General features: G+C 37.1%; 1 pseudogene; it reads right to left on the bottom strand.

Moving 5' to 3' along the window:
- Positions 1 to 21798: 21798 nt before the first annotated feature.
- On the bottom strand, positions 21799 to 23111 carry LOC140959292 (protein ANTAGONIST OF LIKE HETEROCHROMATIN PROTEIN 1-like; annotated as a pseudogene).
- Positions 23112 to 23375: the final 264 nt, after the last annotated feature.

Genomic DNA, 23375 nt, shown 5'->3' with positions numbered 1-23375 from the left:
TCTGGTAGGAGCCATATCAACGTCTTAGAACTCTATTTCCCACAGACGGCGCCAATGATGCGATCCGGGTGAAATGGACGAGCCGGGTCGGATGCTCCACCGGATTTGCTAACAAGATAATGAAAGGAATAAGAGTAGTGCCAGATCTGGCTTTCCCTGTGACCTGATATTTATAGTAAAGATCACAATGATGACCTCGTTCCTTGCGCTGATCATTAATTATAATAGGTTGGCTGCTTATACCCTATGTTCTGACATGTCAAATCATATACTAGTCACATCCAGCCCACTTAATTTTGTCAACCATTTATGTTATTGTCAGAAATAAGTCGGCTGTGCATGCTCTACCGAATTGACGCCATTAAATGCTTTACACATATCGAGGTGACCGAGCAGAGTGCTTCTCGGGCGATTATAGAAGAGCTCGGGCATTCCACGTCTTGGGGAAGTCATGTCCCGGGTGGTCCAATGACTAAAACCCATTGACTGATTGCTCACTTTGAAATTTCTAAGTTGTACTCTCTTCGTTTCGAGCAATTATATAACTCAGGTTTCTAACCCGTCTTGTCATGCTATCGGCCTGGGAGCATATCATCCTGACCCGGGCACTATTCATGGCCCATGAAGTCCCAGGTCCTATCCGTGACCCGGGACGTCCCGGGGCATCAACTAACGTCATTCAAAATCAACGTAAACATAAACGTTTATAAATCGAAATATCATCAACATATAAAAATGCGTAACTCTTTTCAAAACACACGAATCAATATGCGGAAAAATAATTGTCCTCGGGTCGTGTCACCGCACATCCCGCTTGCCTATTCAGTCTTCGGCACCTTCGGTCCCCTGATTAAAATGCTCACCTGCATCACACATGCCTAGTGAGTCTAAAGACTCAACACACCTGTACAAGTAATAACAAGTACATATACGTAGCATACGGCAGTGAAAAATAGCATAATCAACATACATTTCTTGTTTGCAGTAAAATCGTATACGTAAACGTGTCCTGTCAAAACATGGTAATAATCATAGCATGTACATCGTATCAGCATATACGTGTTAAAATCTTAAATTGAAATCCGTTCATTAGCTGTGACTTTTGATCATCATGTCATCATGTCAGTCGATGGATCCATCTACGTGTAACCACGGTACTGGGTGGCGGGGGACATCACCGACACTCTCACCCGTCAACTGAGCCTGGGCCTATCTTATCATCATATCATGTCAATGGAAATACGATCGTTGGGCTCCCTCTGAGGCCTTCTCCCATAAACGGACTCCCTCTGGGCCTTTTCTCTCACGATATCTCCAATCATGTCATCGTGTCATCGTGTTGTCACAACTAAATCACTTTCTTCAAAACTTGTCATCATATTCAACACTTAATAAAAACATGCATACACACAATTTTTCCTTTAAACCAAGCATGCATCATAATTATCATAATAGAGTAAAAATCGTAAACATGGTGTATAATCATTTAAAATATCATAATTTGTGCTCAAGGCGCTGTAGGACCAAAATCTCACCCTGGGAGCAAAATGACCATTTTGCCCCTGAAAACTCAAAAATTACCGTTTTTACCCTAGACCTCTAAAATTGACCCGAAACTTACCAAACTCCTTAAAATATCCCAAAACATATTAAAATCCTTCTTAGACATAAGCTCGAGCCCACTATACAACTTATCTGCTTTGTTTTAAAAACTTGGACTGGGGTCCCGGTTTTAACTCGAATCAAACCGAAACTTAACCAAAAATTTTCTCAAATTTCTACCACACCTTATAAACATTAAAAAGTCCTAAAACCCAACAATTCTAGCCCCTAAACTCACGAAAACAACCTCCTACAGCTGCTGGAAAGTTGCTGGAAAACTGCAATTTCCTTACCCCAACACGTATTGACGCCACTCGCCTCTTAGCACTTCCCGGCTCGCCCAAGCTCTCACCAGCCATGAACCAACCTACTAGAGACCAAGACCAGACCCTAATGGACCAACCAAACCCACGGACCTAGCCCCATGCACAATCACTCCCTTGCCTCCCAAGACTACGCCTCTCGGCCAACGACTCTAACGATGCAATGGAGACCCGGGATGATTTTTCCTTTGAAGAAATGGTGAGACCGATGAAGCCTTGAGGTTTCTGGTGAGGAAACCGATGGAAAAAGGAGCTGAGGTGGTGGTGTCGGCTGGTTCAATTATTGGAGTAGGGTAGGTTTAGTTTAATGGGTACGTAAGTGTTAATTAAATAGATAAATAATAGATAATGAGATTTAAAATAACAATTAAAGATTTAAAAGCTAATTAAGCCCAACAAGCTTAAAAGTAGGCTCATTAAGTCCAAACGCACTATCGAAAAATATTTCGTGTTGGAAAGGTTTTGAAAACATTAGCCGAAACCTCAAAACGTCCCCCGATTCGACAAAATTTACGTACCGTTAAAAATAAAATACTGCGGGTAAAACTACCCAATAAAATCCCATTTTTTGAAAAATACCCTTAAAAACACCTCTTTATAAAAATAAATCATGCAATAAAATAATTTTCCTGAAAATTCTCCGGTCTCCGTTCCTCGTTCGAGCGTGAAATGCATCAATAAACCCTAATGCACGAACTTTTAAAATTTCATGAATTAAATTCTATTATGCATGAATTATGCATAAAATGCAAAAAAAATAATCAAACACAAATTAATAAAATAAACATGCATTTAATGCTTTAAAACAATTTAATAAAATACCAAAGAACTTTAATAACTTGCATGCATGTGTTTCACGTGGACCAAACAATCTTTTCGATCTATCTCTATAGATCTGTATTCCCAATACAAAAGAAGCTTCACCCAAGTCCTGCATCGAGAACTTACTTGCTAACCATATTTTAGTTGATTGCAACATTCCTACATCATTTCCAATGAGTAGAATGTCATCAACATAAAGCACCAGGAATGTCACAGCACTCCCACAGACCTTCTTATACACACATGGTTCCGCAGGATTCTTAGTAAAACCAAACTCTTTAATTGTACTGTCGGATCTGAGGTTCCAACTTCTAGATGCCTACTTTAGACCATAAATAGATCTCTGAAGTTTTCATACCATATGCTCACTTCCGATAGATGTAAACCCTTCAGGTTGAGTGAAACGTCTACCGTTTTAAAAATGCGGAAATATTTTTTTTTAAAATAAACGTTTAAATGAATCGCATCCATGCTCTCCTACTTAGAATCATCATTTAAAAATTTTCATAAGCAATTACCAATAAAATGCAGCGGAGTAAAAAAATGAGAAAAATCCTACATCCAACAGTAAAATACACCAGCGTATAAAACACTTGTGTCCTCTCAAAACAAGAAATCATAATAGTGCGGAAAAATCATAGGCCCTCGGGTCGTGTCGCCCACCAGGTCTGCCTATTCAGAGTTCGACACCTCCAATTTCCTCATCATTAAGCTCACCTGCATCACACACGCCTAGTGAGTCTAAAGACTCAACACGCATGTACCATAAATAACATGTACATATACATAGCACACAGTAATGAAAAATAACATACTCAACATACCTTTCATGAGCTTTAAAAGCGTAATGCAAACGTCGTGACGTGTCAAAACAGCTCATCGTTAATCATCATTCATCGTTCATCATTTATCATTTATCGTTCATCATTTATCATTCATCGTTCATCAGAGGTGAATTCAGTTCATTAGAGGTGACTATCGTACATCATCATTTACGATGGATCCATCATACATAGAACCGCGGTACCCGGCGGCTGTCGGACATCAGTTGCAGGATCACTCATCCACTGTGCCTAGGCCTCATCATCAGGATTTACATATACATCTTAAACATTTAAATATATTTCGATAGCTACAACTAATTCCCATCATTCGAAACATTACAATTTTCATCACTTATAAAAATCATGCACCAATGCAATTTTTCTTGAATCGAAGCATGCGACGTATATCTTCATAAAATCTTAAAATCGTGATCATGATGCATAAACATTTAAAACATCATAAATTTGTGCTTATGGCGCTGCCAGGACCAAAATGTCACCCCGGGTGCAAAATGACCATTTTGCCCCTGGAAACCCAAAAATTATCGTTTCACCCCTGGACCTCTAAAATTAATCCGAAGCTTACCAAACTCCTTAAAATGTCCCAAAATATTTTTATAAGCATTCTTAGAAGTAAATTCGAGTTCATTTCATAACTTAATCGAATTGTTTTAAAACTTGGACCGAGGTCCCGATTTTAATCCAAATCGAACCGAAACTCAACCAAATTTCTCCCAACATTTTATCACACCTAAAAACACTATAATGCTCCTAAAACAATGTCATCAGGTCCCTAAACCCACGAATGAAAATTTCAGAACAGAACAAAATGTTTTGCCCCTTCTCGTTTGCACTTTATTTCTTTATCTTCCCAAAAACTCACGTCTCTAGCCTACCCCGACTGCACCAGCCCTGAACCAGCCTATCATGGACCTAGACCAGACCTTAAGTAACCTATCTGAACCAAGCCAACCGCCCCATGCACGCTCCTAGCAGCTAGGAACCGATAATCAAGAACAAGCCTTCTACCGAGACCAACGCATCACTACTGGCCCGATCGATTACCCATCACTCCAGCATGGTTTGAGCCGTTCCAGACCCCAAATCAGACCCTACAGGGTCTAGTCCAGAGCTGGAGAAGGCTCTCACACAGCTGGTGTAGCAGGAAACCATGGAACGAAGCTCCTCACCCCTCACACCCGATCGGCCCTCACCCTTCATCATCAAAACCTGAACAAATTGTGCACACCAGCACCTAAACCTCTACAACCATGGACTGTACAGACCCTTGACAACCTTATATAGCAGCCCTTTGCACCACATATCAGAAAAAACGTGAGTCACACTCATAGAAACGAGCCACACATAAAAACCGAAAAGATCTTACATGGAAATGCTTAGATCGAAACATTTTATGCATGAACAACAACATCAGTAAATAACACGGGTACGATGCAGAAAAAATGGTGCAAAACGTGCCTGGTAAATGTTAAAACGTGAGGAAGATGAAGAGAGGAGCGCCGGAGATTGTTTTCCTTGAAGAAAAAGCTATGGCCAAGATCTTCTTGAAACTGTTGGTGAGAAAACCGAGAGTTGCATCCATGGAGATGCTGAAACCCACTTAAAATGTTGAAGGGAAGATGGTGTGTCGGCTGATGTAAGTTAATAGATGTAGGGTAACCACAAGTACAATATTTAAATGGTTAATAATTCAATTAATGGCCCTAATTTAATAATTTAAAGTTTAAATAGAGTATTAAGCCCAATAAGCTTAAAAGTATGCCCATTAAATTCAAACACACTCTCAAAAAATATTTCGTGTTCGAAAGTTTTTGAAAATATTAGCCGAACCCTCAAAAAATTCTCCGATTCGCTAAAATTTGTGTACCGGTTAAAATAAAATCATGCGGTTAAAATACCCCAAAAATCTCATTTTTGAAAAAAATACACTTAAAAACACCTTATATTAATTAACAAAAATAAATCATGTAATTAAAATAATTTTCCTAAAAATTCTTCTGTCCCCATTTCTCGTTCAAACGTGAAATACAACTTAACAATCTTTGATGCATGAACCTTTAAAATTTCATGAAACAAATTCTATTATGAAATAATTATGCATGAACTTTAAATAAATCATGAATTAAAACACAACTTAATGAAATAAACATGCATTTAATACTTTAAAACAATTTAATAAAATACCAAAGAAATTTAAAAACTTGCATGCATGTGATTCACATGGACCTTCAAAATTTCGGGACGTTACAATCTACCCCCCTTAAATTGAATTTCGTCCCCGAAATTTGCTTATCCTCGATAAACAGAAAGTTTAGACTCTTAATTGTAATATCCCAATAATTCACGCTTCCGCTGCGCTACTCTGATAAAATAAGTGTTAAGTTGTCCTTACGTCTCCTCAATCCAAATTATTTTGCCTATTGAAATCCTTATTGCGAAGCACAACTTAAAAAGACTTATGGCGACTTAGTTCTATTATACTCAGTCCTCGAATCCTGACTTTTCTCAAACTTCCCAATATTAGAAATGGCAGTCCGAATTTATTGCGTCTTTCTTTCTTATTCTAAACCCAGGGTGTTCATTGACCTATTTTATTAGCATTTATGCAGTTCGACTTGAGAAACCTTAGCACCAAAAATTACTAATTGACTTCTATCCTCGGTAATACACTTAAAAGTTAACCTTATCTCAACCCCCATAATAATATTAGCCTAGTATCCTTGAATCGAATCTTTATCTTACGTAACTTACTATTTACAAGTACATCTCAAATATAACAATTTTGTAAATCTTAAATTCGAGTAGTGTTAACCCATAAAACTCATAGTATACTATATCGATCTTCTATCTAAATAATAAAACATTTCTAGCATCAATTGCATGCTTAAACTATTCTCTTCCCATTTACAATAAAGTTGATGTCTAAGACACTTTGACTTTCCTCATTGAAACAAATGACGCATTCTTAAGTATCATCAATGCTTAATTAAGTCTAGCATATAAAACTTAATAAGTTACCCCATGGTAGTCTTAGACTAACTCTAATAAATCAACTTCACTTATAACCCATAAAATTCTAAAATCTCCATATGAAAATTTTAGATTTCTTACTCGATAAAAATCTTAACATTCGTCCATTGGTAACCTATGTTGAACACAACTAATTCTCTTTTGTTTTTATTTCACCCAAAATTTCCGTATGAACACACATTCCCGTAAATTTGCAATTTAAACTTACACAACCCAAATAGTTTTGGATAACCTAATTCCAACACAGATATTCGCTTATTCCCAAGTTGCTTAATGGATTACGAAAATTCCTCAAGACATTCCTCAAGACAAGGTGTCTACCTCAATCCTTACATGCATCTATCGAGTAACCTAACCATCAATCATACCCAAATTTCTAGAAAAATCAAATTCCAACAAAGGTATAGTCCTAACTGTTAAAATCATGACTAAAACTTATGACACATCAAACTTAAATTCCCATCAATTCGTTATCTCAATGTCTACTCTTATAACTTAACTAACTTATCAACTCTACCTTAAATTTTCATCACTTTAAATTCTTAATTTGCCACAACATTATTTCACTAACGCTTAAATTTTCAACCCCAAGATTGATTCATCCTATAATGTCTTTGATTACCATTCTTTATAACATTATAACCCAGATATCTCAAGGTTCCAAATATCTCTCAAATCTAAATCATCAAAAATTCCGGTCATTTAAACCATTCACTTCTCACTTACTGCTAAAAAAATCTACCAAATTTCTTAAAATTTGCAAAAGTAGTTCTTACTTTCCTCGAATATTATCCGATTTGTCCTAAATCTCGAGGTCCAACAATTATCCATAAGTTCTCGACTTTCCTAATTCCACTTATAAATTTCTCGTACATCAAGTTCAATAATTTTAAGCTTATTAAACCCAAAATCAATTCTCATAACTTCGAAAAAAATTTACTGATTTAACTCACGTGTTCCTCAAAAGTTCGAATTTAATCCACAAAAATTTTGGAATTTGCAATTTAGTCCTTAAAGCTCTCGAAGATTACAATTCTGGCCTACAACTCTTTGAAATTTGCATTTTTGTCCCCCATTAAACTTTCGACTTAGCCTCATTAAACCTTAAAATTCTCCAAACTCAGAATTTAATCCCAAAATTCGGTAAATTCGAAAATAGTCTGTTGGAATTTTATTTTTTGCACTTAGGTCATCATATTATCGGTTATCACAATTAGGTCCTTAAAGTTCTCAATTCATGCAATTCAATCCTTAAACCCAACCAGGTAGAGCATGCATCCTAAATAAATTATACGCTTTATACTTCCAAGAATCGTCGTTGTCTTCGAATCATTAATCCTTACATGGAATCCTCAAAAATTAACTCAACTAGCAATCACGAACCATCAGTATTTTCTTAGAAAATCTACAACTCCCAAAAGCATTCATAATCGTCAAGTTTAACTTATGACCCACAAGTAGAACATCGGTACTACTAACCAAAAATTAATATAGTCAAATCATTTTCAATCCTTTCTTAATGTCCATTAGCAAAGTTCTTATTCATGTCCAATTCCACCACAAAGCCAGCATGCATGAAAATCAGATAATTTTCTGTTCATGTCGTAATATGCATAAAAATTTTAAAGCATCTAATCTCAAAACATAACGACAGATAAACATGTCCCGTAAAACGTATATCATGTAAACATGCAGGTGATAGCATTAAAAACATTTAAACTTACAGACTTCAGGCTTGAAGACTGAGCGGCAGAAGCTGGCGGTGGCACAACCCTATACAGGACCCTTGCTCTGATACCAACTGAAACGTCTACCGTTTTAAAAATGCGGAATTTTTTTTTTTAAATAAACGTTTAAATGAATCTCATCCATGCTCTCCTACTTAGAATCATCATTTAAAAATTTTCATAAGCAATTACCAATAAAATGCAGCGGAGTAAAAATATTAAAAAAATCCTACATCCAACAGTAAAATAGACCAGCGTATAAAACACTTGTGTCCTCGCAAAACAAGAAATCATAATAGTGTGGAAAAATCATAGGCCCTCGGGTCGTGTCGCCCACCAGGTCTGCCTACTCAGAGTTCGGCACCTCCAATCTCCTCATCATTAAGCTCACCTGCATCACACACGCCTAGTGAGTCTAAAGACTCAACACGCCTGTACCATAAATAACAAGTACATATACATAGCACACAGCAATGAAAAATAACATACTCAACATACCTTTCATGAGCTTTAAAAGCGTAATGCAAACGTGTCGTGTAACATCGTGACGTGTCAAAACAGCTCATCGTTAATCATCATTCATCGTTCATCATTTATCGTTCATCGTTCATCATTCCTCTAGTGAATTCAGTTCATTAGAGGTGACTATCGTACATCATCATTTACTATGGATCCATCATACATAGAACCGCGGTACCCAGCGGCTGTCGGACATCAGTGGCAGGATCACCCATCCACTGTGCCTAGGCCTCATCATTAGCATTTACATATACGTCTTAAACATTTACATATACTTCGATAGCCACAACTAATTCCCATCATTCAAAACATTACCATTTTCATCACTTATAAAAATCATGCACCAATGAAATTTTTCTTAAATCCAAGCATGCGACGTATATCTTCATAAAATCTTAAAATCGTGATCATGATGCATAAACATTTAAAATATCATAAATTTGTGCTTATGGCGCTGCCAGGACCAAAATGTCACCCCGGGTGCAAAATGACCATTTTGCTTCTAGAAACCCAAAAATTATCGTTTCACCCCTGGACCTCTAAAATTAACCCGAAGCTTACCAAACTCCTTAAAATGTCCCAAAACATTTTTATAAGCATTCTTAGAAGTAAATTCGAGCTCATTTCATAACTTAACCGAATTGTTTTAAAACTTAGACCGAGGTCCCGATTTTAATCCAAATCGAACCGAAACTCAACCAAATTTCTCCCAACATTTTATCACACCTAAAAACACTATAATGCTCCTAAAACAATGTCATTAGGTCCCTAAACCCACGGCTGAAAATTTCAGAACAGAACAAAATGTTTTGCCCCTTCTCGTTTGCACTTTATTTCTTTATCTTCGCAAAAACTCACGTCTCTAGCCCACCCCGACTGCACCAGCCCTGAACCAGCCTATCATGGACCTAGACCAGACCTTAAGTAACCTATCCAAACTAAGCCAACCACCCCATGCACGCTCCTAGCAGCTAGGAACCGATAATCAAGAACAAGCCTTCTACCGAGACCAACGCATCACTACTGGCCCGATCGATTGCCCATCACTCCAGCATGGTTTGAGCCGTTCCAGAACCCAAATCAGACCCTACAGGGTCTGGTCCAGAGCTGGAGAAGGCTCTCGCACAGCTGGTGTAGCAGGAAACCATGGAACGAAGCTCCTCACCCCTCACACCCGATCGGCCCTCACCCTTCATCATCAAAACCTGAACAAACTGTGCACACCAGCACCTAAACCTCTACAACCATGGACCTTACAGACCCTTGACAACCTTATATAGAAGCCCCTTGCAGCACATATCAGAAAAAACATGAGTCACACTAATAGAAACGAGCCACACATAAAAACCGAAAAGATCTTACATGGAAATGCTTAGATCGAAACATTTTATGCATACATCAGTAAATAACACGGGTATCATGCAGAAAAAATGGTGCAAAACGTGCCTGGTAAATGTTAAAACGTGAGGAAGATGAAGAGAGGAGCGCCGGAGATTGTTTTCCTTGAAGAAAAAGCTATGGCCAAGATCTTCTTGAAACTGTTGGTGAGAAAACCGAGAGTTGCATCCATGGAGATGCTGAAACCCACTTGAAATGTTGAAGGGAAGATGGCGTGTCGGGTGATGTAAGTTAATAGATGTAGGGTAACCACAAGTAAAATATTTAAATTGTTAATAATTCAATTAATGGCCCTAATTTAATAATTTAAAGTTTAAATAGAGTATTAAGCCCAATAAGCTTAAAAGTATGCCCATTAAATTCAAACACACTCCCAAAAAATATTTCGTTTTTGAAAGTTTTTGAAAATATTAGCCGAACCCTCAAAAAGTTCCCCGATTCGCTAAAATTTGTGTACCTGTTAAAATAAAATCATGCGGTTAAAATACCCCAAAAATCTCATTTTTGAAAAAAAATACACTTAAAAACACCTTATATTAATTAATAAAAATAAATCATGTAATTAAAATAATTTTCCTGAAAATTCTCCGGTCCCCATTTCTCGTTCAAGCGCGATAACAATCTTTAATGCATGAACCTATAAAATTTCATGAAACAAATTCTATTATGAAATAATTATGCATGAAATTTAAATAAATCATGAATTAAAACACAACTTAATGAAATAAACATGCATTTAATATTTTAAAATAATTTAATAAAATACCAAAGAAATTTAATAACTTGCTTGCAAGTGGTTCACGGGGACCTTCAAAGTTTCGGGACGTTACATTGAGACATGTAAATCTCTTCCTTAATATCCCCATTCAGAAAAGCTGTCTTGACATCTATCTGCCATATCTCATAATCATACCATGCAGCTATAGCTAGCAATATCCTTATCGACTTGAACATTGCAACTGGAGAAAAGGTTTCCTCAAAGTCAACTCCTTGTCTTTGAGTATATCTTTTTTCCATCAATCGCGCTTTGAAGGTCAATACCTTCCCATCCGCCCCAAGTTTCCTCTTGTAAATCCATTTACACCCTATGGGAATAGTTCCCTCAGGTGGATCCACAAGATTCCACACTTGGTTCGAATGCATTGAATTCATCTCAAATTCCATTGCTTCAAGCCACTTGGATGAATCGGCATCAGATAATGCATCCTTGAAGGTCCTTGGATCACATCCATGGATAGGCTCATCATGGCCCTCTTCAAGAAGCAGACCATACCTCATAGGTGGTCTCGAGACTCTCTCGGATCTTCTAGGAGCTTGTATCTCCTCTCTTGGCTCTTCTGGTGTGGGTTCTATAATTGTGGGTGTCTCTCGAACCTCTTCGAGTTCTATCATCTCCTCTTTTCTATCCAATAGAATTCATTTTCCAAAAAAGTTGCATTCCTAAAAACAAACACCTTTGTTTCTTGGGGATGATAGAAATAGTATCCAACTGAGTTCCTTGGATATCCCACAAAGTAACATAAAATGGATCGATTATCCAATCTATCTCCCACTACCTGCTTCACTTAAACAGGGCATCCCCATATTGTGGGGACCCGGACGCTAATCATGTTCTTAATCGTCATTTGGGACGATTTAATCAATTATAATAAACAGGGTCTAAATTTTTTTTTTAAAAGACAAAGCGGAAACGTAATGTAAATCGATCTGAAAAACATATTAAACATAAACATACAAATCTTGTATTGTCTATAATAATTCAACTAGGTCCAACTACATATCAGTGATGAATCCTAATTTACTTCTGAGCCCGGATCTCCACGCTAACTAATCATGTCTCGTTCTCTTCTTGACCTTGATCCTGTCCCACCTGTTGTCATGCACACATACAAACAAGACAACAGCCGGATAACTCCGGTGAGAATTATATTCTCAGTATAAACCATGTATACATGCAATCATATAAACAATATAAAAGCATATCATAGGCATTCATAACATGTATCAAAATCAGAAACATGAATCAATATCAATAATAAATCATATTCTAAAGATGTACCATAATCAGGAACATAATTCAATATCAAGCAATGAATCACTCTCCGTGATTCTCAGACTCAGACTCGACTCAGTCCTAATCTAGGGATCCCGATCAGAATAAGAACATACACCCACCTACACTCCCGATCGGGGTGGTGGTACGTTCTTATTCACAGACTTTGGCCCTTTCCATATCGAACATCAGTAATAGAAGCAACTCCAATTCTATCCACTTCGATATGACCAAACGTTCGATGTCCTGACCTATCTGTCAAAGACTATGGCACTTCTGCCATATTCCTATCCTGTGACAAGGTGCAATGTGCCCGTGACGATTCTATCACTATCAGGCACTTCTATCACAAGACCAATCATTTAATACCTGCTATCTATATATCAATAGAACAAGCATATCAATTCATTCATTAATTGCAAATATCAATGCAATAAAATAAAGTATGTGATTTAGGGAAACTCGAGTCAAACCTCACTCGAGTTGTGCAATCCCAACTCAACATTAATTTATACCTTTNGAACAGGCACAATATCAATACATAACTCAATTCCACAACTGTTCTGATCAATACTCAAATCACAATATAATCTGTCAATGTCAACGATACAACGATACAATCTCAATCATAACAGTTCTGATTAATATCAATTTACGGATGTTTCGACGGCATAACACTACAGTCTCGATAACCCCGTCAATCTCAACATCACAGATATACTACCAGAACTCATAATTAATATCGGTATAATTCATACTCTCAACAATAATAGATCATACCCTCAATTCAGTACAATCTCTATCATAACAGTTCTGAAAATCATATCAATGGCATACACAGTCTGTTCTTCGATCTGACTTCAATTATATACTGATAAGTAAATCCAGAACACATAACAATAATCAAATCGCAATTCATAATCAGTAATGATACAAATCAATTCCTTCCGAAAATCATAATAATTCCATACGGTATCTATTCTTCAGTCCGGTTTCAATTCTACGATGTTTACTATGTCAAGAACATCATATATGAATTCTATTCAATTCCATCAACCTCATATTTTCAAATCATATCAAAACGTAGTAAAACTTATGTCAAGTTGTAGCCTGCGTTGATAGGAACTCAGTACTAAAGTCGGATTCAAAATCTGACGGTCGGATCGAAAGAAAAAGGCGTAAGGATTTCAGAAGCTTTCTCAATTTCCTTTCCTCGTTTCTTCTGAAATGAAGAAATGTACGTTTGTTATATATATATATATATATACACATCTTACGGTGGAGACCAAGTGTCCATTTTTCCTTTTGCATGACTCGCGCATATGCGCGCCCCAAATCCCGCGCATATGCGCGAGACCTACTGTCTCGGCAAGAATCTTCTCGACAGCTCGCGCATATGCGCGTCCCTGAGCCGCGCATGTGCGCCTAAATCTCTGTCTCAGAAATTTGGCAATCTACCAGCTCGCGCATATACGCGTCCCTCATCCGCGCATGTGCGCAACATTCTCTGGACTCGGCACTTCTGGCATTTTCCCTCTCGCGCATATGCGCGTCCTTTCTCGCGCATATGCGCGAGATGTTCTGTCTCGCGGCTGCTGCTCCGCGCATATGCGCGACATTCCTCGGCGCATGTGCGCGCACTTCTCTGCCCGTCCACTCATGTATATGCATTACTAATCAAATTCATTCTCTAATTACCGATATCTTCATTAATCACAATTCTGCCAGTTTATTCAGGATTAAGTACAGTGATATAATCTCGGGCATTACACATATTCTAAGATAAGAATATTTGGAAGTCTTACCCATCCATATCTCATATGGAGTCTTATCAACTGCCTTTGAATGGACATTGTTCAACTACAGAGCCGCTGTCTCAAGCGCATATCCCCAAAAGGATGGCGGCAACTCCGTGAGCCCCATCATAGACCAAACCATGTCCATCAAAGTCCGGTTACGACGCTTTGAAAAACCATTCAACTGTGGTGTAGCGGGCGGAGTCCACTGCGAGAGAATCTCATTCTCCATAAGATACTCTTGGAACTCGGCACTCAAGTCTCACCACCTCGATCCGATCGAAGTGTCTTGATGGTTCGTCTCAACTGCTTCTCTACTTCACTTCTTAATTATTTGAACTTTTCAAAAGTTTCAGACTTGTATTTCATTTAATACACATACCCATACCTCGAAAAGTCATCGGTAAAGGTGATGAAGTAGGCATGTCCATGCTTAGTGGTGATGCTAAGCGGACCGCACACATCGGTATGGATCAAATCCAATAACCCTTTGGCTCGCTCCACATGGTCCTTAAAGGGAATTTTTGTCATCTTTCCTTTTAGACAGGATTCACAAGTCGTGAAAGCATTAATATCAGACATATCAAATATGCCCACTCCCACTAACTTGTTCATCCTTCTTAGGAAAATATGTCCTAATCGAGCATTCCATAATTGTGCCGAATTTAGAGTATCTTGTTTTCGCTTGTTTGTTGTTGTTATTACTTGGACATTGTTTAGTGGAATATCTTTCAATTTTAAGTTATAGAGATCGTTTTCAAGTTCTCCAATACCAATTAAACATTCATTCTTGTAAATGTTGCAAACACCTTTGCTAAATAAACAAGAATATCCATCTTTATCTAGCATAGAAATGGAAACAATGTTTTTCACCAATTCAGGTACAAACAAAACATCTCTTAAAATTAACTTAAAGTCATTGTTCAAAAGTAAGCAAACATCTCCTATGGCCTTGGCAGCAACTCTTGCTCCATTGCCCATCCTCAAGAAAGTCTCACCTTCCCTAAGCCTCCTACTTCTTCCCATCACCTGCAAATAATTACGGAGATGTGATCCACAGCCGGTATCCAATACCCAAGAAGTAGAGTTAATTGAAATGTTTACTTTAATATAGAACATACAGTTTCCAGAACTCTTCTGGGCAAGATATTCCATGCAGTTACGCCTCCAATGTCCAGGTTTCTTACAGTGATGACAGATGTCAACAGTCTTGTCAGCCTTCACTGGTGTGGCTGCCACAGCGGGACTCGGAGTCTGCCTCTTCAAGGGCACGTTCTTCTTGGGACGTTAGAAAGAACGCTTCTTTCCCTTCCCACGTGGATCGATCTTCGTACTAGATGAAGAACCCACATAAAGAACCGGCTTCTCTTTCTTGATGGTGGACTCAAAGGTCACAAGCATGTTCACCAACTCCTCAAGGGTCGGCTCCATCTTGTTCATATTGAAATTCACCACAAAAGGATCAAACGAGCTAGGCAGTGACAAGAGCAACACATCGGTGGTCAACTTCGAAGGCAACATCAAATCCATGCCAACGAGCTTGTCCACGAGCCCAATCAACTTCAGGCCATGCTCATGGACCGAGGCCCCATCTCGCATGCGCAAAGTGATCAGCTCCTTGACCGTAGCATGCCTAAGAGGTCGAGTCTGCTAACCAAAGAGCTCCTTGAGATGCAAATGAATGTCAGCATCACTCTTTGCATCCTCAAAACGCCTCTGCAGCACATCATTCATAGAAGCCTGCATATAACACCTGGCTTTCAAGTCATTGTCACACCATTCCTTGTAAGTCTGCAATTCCTCAGGAGTGCAGTCAGTCAGAGCCTTAACAGAGGGCGACTCAGTCAGTGTATATGCTATCCTTTCCGAATTCAAGACGATTTTTAAGTTTCTTAGCCATTTGAGGTAGTTAGGTCCGGTTAATATGTGTTTGTCGAATATTGCAGATAGCGGATTGCGAATCGATGACATTGTCAAAATTTGTACTGAAAAGTAAAACAGATAAATGTTAATGACTATTTTAAAATATTTAGTAAGATATAAAGTATGAACTTTTACTTTATAAATTTTCGCTCCCACTGTTTTGATATTTTCACTACCCTCTAGTCAAAACGGGAAACTCCTTTCCTCAGTAGGTACGCAAAGTCCAATTAGCGAATTATGATCCCGAATAATATCAGCTAATCACAATTCCTAAAAGATAGTTTCCAATTGCATCTCCATGCAACCCTTAACGTAAACTTTTGTCTCACGTTTGATTAGGACCCAATAATATGACGTCGTTCATCTTTACGTGTCAAGCCATACCCATCGATGTTGAACCTTAATGAACGGTCGCCATGAGATCCCGCAATAATATGAGCTGAAATCATAGGAGTTCCACGTAGTTCACATCACCATGTCAATGGATGTCACAGCTTTCCGGTGTCCAGGGCCCCCCTATAATATGAGCCGAGCTCCGAACACGGGTAGCGTTCATCATGCACCCATTGTCGATGGAAAACATGGAAATTATAAACACCTTTATAATTCCCTTTTTCGAGCTTGATATTAATTTTGAATCTTATTCAAAATGAGGGTCTTTAATTTTGAAAAGTCTCATCATTAATTTTATTTAAAAGCTCGCCATGTTTCATCGTATGTTTGCCGGATTCATGCAACTTTGTTATTATTATAATAATAACGCATATACTCATTATTTATAACATATAATTCATATATTATAAACAGTAAATAAAACAAAGATGATTAATCGCCCCGAAACTAATGGCCCGTGTGAGCTAAGCATGGGCCTAGGTCCAATCCTAGGGAAATGCATGGGATGCAAATGTAACTATTACATATGCTTCAAATATTTACATGTCTTCGATCTTCATAATCATCAAGGCCACCATCTTTCAATCTTGATCTTCCACTATACTAATATTTACAAATAAATATCCATGGAAAATAGGGATACATCTCAGGGGGGTGGGAACGGGCCATAAACCAAGCCCAATTTATAAATTGATAATTATTACAATCATTCAACACAAAATATCCTAGCATACACCTAGCAAATTGGGCTTGGGCTTGGGCTTTTGATCATCTTTCATGCATAATATCACATATCATACACCATCAATTAATTATCACAATAATCAATTGATCCAATATTATATATCTTGATCCAATCACTAACCGCCACGATTATAAACTAAATTAACAAAGTATACAAACACCTTTGTCTATTTTCTAATTAATTTATTTATAACTGAATTTCTTGTAAATCACAATTTACTATAAATAATTAAAGTCCAACTTCAATTATTTATTTCATGAGAAAAATATGTACAACTTTTGTAAATTTAAACTTAAGGGCCCAAAAATCATTTTTCATCAAAAACATTTTGGCCCATTTAAATTTCACAAATTATGTTAGCCATCTAATGACCCAACAACTTCAAGGCCCATGACACTTTGATAATCCAAAACACTTTTGGAAACCCTAGTCGTCATCGCCGTCGTCGGAGCTCCGGCGCGGGATTCCGGCCAACACAAAAAAATATTTTTATTAAAAACAAAGAGCTGTTCGGGGCTGCCCTTGCTGCCCGAAACGGGCAGCCCCACGGGCAGTCCGAGCTGCCCAAAACCGCTTCATGACAGCCTCGATTATTGTTTCAAAAATTAATCTCAAGCGGTTAGAAATCGACCTCAATATAATATTATGTATATGCTACACAAAATAGTATCAATAGCTCTTGATACCACTTGAAAGAGGTCGTTTAAGGTACCCGAAAGCGCAACAGAAGTTTCAAAATAATTTTTCTTACAAGAAAAATCGAGCACCATCAACTATGATGTGTAGCAAATACGAAAACACCAAAATGTCATACATAAGGTGTTTAGAATTTTTACCTATCAATCTCTTGAGATTGATGATGGCTCCAACTAAGGTGTAAACACCTTAGCTCTTGAATGACAAGAAAATCTTCAAGCTCTCCTTGCTTCAAAATTAGGCCCACCATTTTCAAGCTAGAACCCTTCTTATTTTGCACTAGAAAAATAAGAGGATTTTTCTTTTGAGAAGAGAGTGTTTCCTCAACAATTGAAGCACAAAAATTGAAGGGAATGAATGAGTGAAGTTTCGGCCAAGTGAGGTTCAAGAGAGAAAGGAGAGGCTTTTTCTTGGTTCTTGAAAAAGTGATAAAGGTTCATGAGCATGCCATGCAAATTTTTAATGAAAAAGTGCCTCCAACCCTTCACGTTCCTAGCATGCATTTTTGCTTGGGCTTGTAACAATTACAAGGCTCATGGACTTTAATTTAAATGTCTCAAACATATTTGAGCACAATTAAATCTTACTTGAATTTACTCAAGCCCACTAGTTAAATAATTATTCCAATTGGGCTCTACAAGATCCAATGTTATTTAATTAATTCAACACGTGAATTAATTTAATTATTTGGACTCTACTAGGCCCGCTATTATTTAATCAATTCAACACTTGAATTAATTTAATTTAGTCCATAATAATGTTTATGAAAATCATAATTTTCAAATACATTATTTAATTGGCCAACTTTTAATTTAGGAACACATTCATAAATTAAATTTATATTCCCCTCATAGAAGTCATACTTCTATTTTTCCTTATGCTTATAAACTCTTTTATAACACGTTCAACACATTGAACTATTTTACCTCTCAACGAGATCTAGAAAGCTAGTATTGTGTGGCCCTCAATGGTTCATTGATACAACTAGTCGTGGGTTCACATCTCCATGTGATTCGGGACCAAACATGTCCTTTTACGAGCATACCCCAACTGCTCCATTCTTACTTATCAACTCCTTGATAATAAGAACGTAAGAACTCAAGTCTGATAGTACCCAACCAATCATGTTAAACGCCTAGCAGCATCGCTTACATGATTCCCTAGGTATCAAATGATAGTGCTTGCAAGAACCATTCAATTATGGTTAGCGTACAGTACGGTCCCTTCAACTCATATATCCCGACCGATTCGACAAACATTGGTATATCGAGAGTTGTCAATGAATCGATACTATGTGTCATGTCGTAGTTGCATCGATGCTGTAATCTAAGAAACCCCTTTCTTAATTACCACCATACTCTGATCTGAGATTTCAAACTAAATACACATGAGATCACATAGGATATACATACACGAAGGTAAGAGGTGAATCCCCGACTACAATGCATCGACTCCTATATGTTTCGACAAAACACCCAACCTTGCCACCTGATGACCCCATATGAGTCGGTAAACAAGTCAAAGTGTAATGCTAGCACATAGAGTCTCAATGTTGTCCCGGGTCATAAAGACCAATGGTGTACAACCATAAATTAGGACGTTTCCACTCGATATGTGAGAACCACTTGGAAAGTCCTAAATGGAGGGTTGTTCAGTGCACTCTACCAGGAGAACCTATCTGCATGCTCGGACATCACAATGTCCCCTACCCATGAAACATAGTACTCACATCGCAGATACTAGTCTCAAACTCGAGCGGCCTATATCCTTCTTAGCGGCGGCTGAACCGACTAGGAACCGTTTAGAATATACAGTATTCCAAATATGAGTTTCATGATACTCATCAGATGTGTATCTCATATTCTTTCAACTATTTGTATTCAAGGACTTTATCTATGTAACATGCATGGGTATATAGCTAAAGAAGTGCCAAAACAATAATTTCAAATATTATTAAAATAAAGATTGTTTATACATAGAGTTTCAACATGAACCCTCGGCCAACACTTGGCTCGACGGGCACCTACTCTAACACTTTGGGTGTCAACGGATGGAGTCAACGAGATTCTATGGTTACTCCATTGAGACGTTCATGGAAACCTTCCCCCAGTTGGAATTCTGCAGTACTGCTCAACAAGAATGAACTGGCATCATGCAAACCCTACACCTCCATATTCATGCAAACAATTTAATTTGATCATATTCTATGGTGAATCACTACTGCAACGTGACATTTTACTCTAATGATTTGGAGGTGGTATCCTCATCATCGAGACTCTTTAGGCTGATCTTCAAAAGTTGGTCATCCTAGGGGTCTAGTAGTCAGTATACAATGTTGATGTATCATTTTCTCATGACACCCAAGACACAACATAAGTATTAAATTTTTGTAATGTTTTTGGGCATTATATGATTTAAACTCATTAATAAGACATTTAGATTTTATTTACCTTTGCATATTAAATGACGCCTCTAATTATCCCTGTATTTAGGCGGTAATAGCTCTTCTTGTAATTCACTAGGAACTTTATTCAACGTTCTAATCAGATCCACGATCAGAAACTTCGTTCCTCGTGTGGATTGTACTAGAAAGCCATATAAATTTGCATCGAGATTAGATCGTCGGAATTTCGAAAAAAACTCCGGTGAAGTGTGTAAAACCCACAAATTTTAAACTCAGTGTATTATTTTTATATTGGAAAATTGTATTAAGTTATCAAAGATTTTTTTTACGATTGTCAAAATTATCTAATGTGGCATGTGATAATTAAATCTTTGTATACAAACTATCCAAGAAATTCGAATTTCAAGTGATAAATATACCTAATTTTCGATTTTGGTATATAGATATACATACATCCAGATTATGCAAGATTCAAGGATTGAGATAGGGAGATATTGAATATATACATACATGTATATGTGTATTTCGAAATTTATGGGTATAATTTCGAAAATAGAAAATTAAAATACAAGATAAAGATTTAATATAAAGATAAATTAGATAAGTTGATAGTGTAATATCATATTTTCGAAATTATCACGTATTTATGAATATATATTTCAGAAATATATATATATATATAGATATCAAATGGGATGGATTAAAGTCATCATGTAAGCAAATATATGTATGGAAATTTTGAAAATTGTTTACCAATTTGATGAATAAAGAGATTACGATCTATCCAAAACTCAAATATTGGATTAAAATATATCTTAAATTTAAACTTGAATACAAAGTTTGAACGTGAGGATAATACGTGAGATAGGTAGCATCTACACTCCTATAAAGAGAGCAGCACCACACTCTAAATATCACGCCTCTCAAGCTCTCAAATTTTTGAGTTTTGCCCTCCAATATTTTTGAAAAGCTTCTCCCAAGTGTTGCTGCAGTCATCGAAGTGTTGTTCATGTTCATATAATTATTTCCATCGCTAGAGTGCTCAGAATCTAATCTCTACATTTCAAAAACGCTATCTTATGTTCTAAGAGCACCTACAATGGGTGGGTGTTATAACACCTACCAACTCATCAAAAATCATGGGGTCCACTGTCACATACTCATTATAACAACATATCTCTTTTACCCACATTTTTTTAACATTAAAACTCATTATTTATGGGTCTCACAGTCCATTGAATCATCTTAAATTTTTTTCATATTAAATAAATATATTTTACATTATTTAAATCATTATTATAATTTTTAAAATAATCTTACTTTTTAATAAAATAATTTTATTAATTTTAAAAAATAGTATTAATGTTTTTTTAAATATATTTATTAAATAAAGTAGATGTTCGAAAGAAATACCACGGTAGAAGAAGAATTTAAACAAGATCTAAGCACAATTTATTTAAAGTTACAATATAATTATGAAATTGAAATGAAACAATAACTTAGAAATAAACCACACTTCGATTCACGGATTGTTGTTGTATTGCTCATAGATATGCTCAACTAAGTCTGCACGAAGTTGGCAATGAACTTGAGTGTCACGTAGCTCAGAATTTGTCCGAAGATAATCATGAAATCCTCGGTTTGAGCCACGGATAGGTTGTGCGTGTTCGTCACTTTCATCATTGTACCAATTTGTCGTGTGACCTCCCTCATCCTCAACGATCATGTTATGCAAAATAATACATGCTAACATGATTTGTTTTAACTTTTTCCTATACCAATAACGAGCTGGACCTCTGACAATCGCCTATCGAGATTGAAGCACCCCAAATGCCCATTCGACATCTTTTCTTGTGGACTCCTGTCTTTCCTTAAACAAATTCCTCTTGGGATCCTCCAGACAAGGAAAAACCTTAACGAATGTAGCCCAATCAAGATTTATTCCATATGTTAGATAATAACCCTTCGTATATGCAGTGCCGTTCACCGTGAATTAATCTCTGGCGCATTTGCTTACAAGACGTTGTTGAATATGGTAGATTCCTATAACACGTTAATATCGTTACGTGAACCGGCGACCCCAAAGAATGCATGTCATATCCACAAGTCATGAGACGCGACTGCTTCAAGCACGATTGTTGGTGACCCATGTCCCCTTGTAAATTGACCTTTCCAAGCAACTGGACAATTTTTCCATTTCCAGTGCATACAATCAAGGCTACCCAACATGCCAGGGAAACCGTGGCTCTCATCATGCATTTGAATAAGACGTTGAACATCATCAGCATTTGGTCTTCTCAAGTACCTATCACCAAATATTTCAACCACGTATTCGCAGAACTTGAAAAGACACTTGATGATAGTTGATTCACCCATACGTAGGTACTCGTCAAGATTGTCGGTGGGGACTCCGTAAGCCAGTTGACGAATCGCAGCTGTGCATTTTTGTAGTGGTGAGAACCCTTTTCTTCGCACAGCATCATCAATAAAAAAAAAAAACGTTGAATGATTCTCTAATGCATTCACTATGCTGAGGAATAACTCTTTTCGCATTCGAAATCGTCTTCGAAATATTTCATCGTGATACACCGGGTTCGTAGAGAAATAATCATTGACGAGCCTCTCATTCCCGGCCTCGAGATTTCTTTGAATGAACCATCTTCTTCTGGGTGTTGCCCTCCTCTGATATGATTCCATAAGTTCTTGGTGTTGTTGAAGTACCAATGACATCATTTCGTCAACCAGATCATAAGCTTGCTCATCGATTTCAAAATGGACTTCGTCTTCGCTTTTCGAGCTAGAATTTGAGCTAGAGCTACCTGTAGAATGAGACATTTTTGGAGGAAACACATTTTACTATATGTGTTTGCAAAAAGGTATGTTAGTCGAATGAAAATAGATGGGAGAATATTAGAAAGTAGAATTGTAGAGTGTAGTGAGTTGGAATGAAAATATGTGTACACATTTGTGATTATTTATAGAAGATAATTGAAACTAGCCGTTAAATAGTCGTTACAAATTTTTTGGATTTTTTTTATAATTTAATTCGAATTTAATTAAATATTTAAAAAAAAATTGAAAATTTACAACGGTTATAGA

This window comes from Primulina huaijiensis, chromosome 15, assembly GCF_012295235.1.
Source record: "Primulina huaijiensis isolate GDHJ02 chromosome 15, ASM1229523v2, whole genome shotgun sequence".
NCBI classification, from domain to species: domain Eukaryota; kingdom Viridiplantae; phylum Streptophyta; class Magnoliopsida; order Lamiales; family Gesneriaceae; genus Primulina; species Primulina huaijiensis.
Note: the sequence above shows the minus strand (reverse complement) of the source record. Positions and strands in the feature narration are given on the sequence as shown.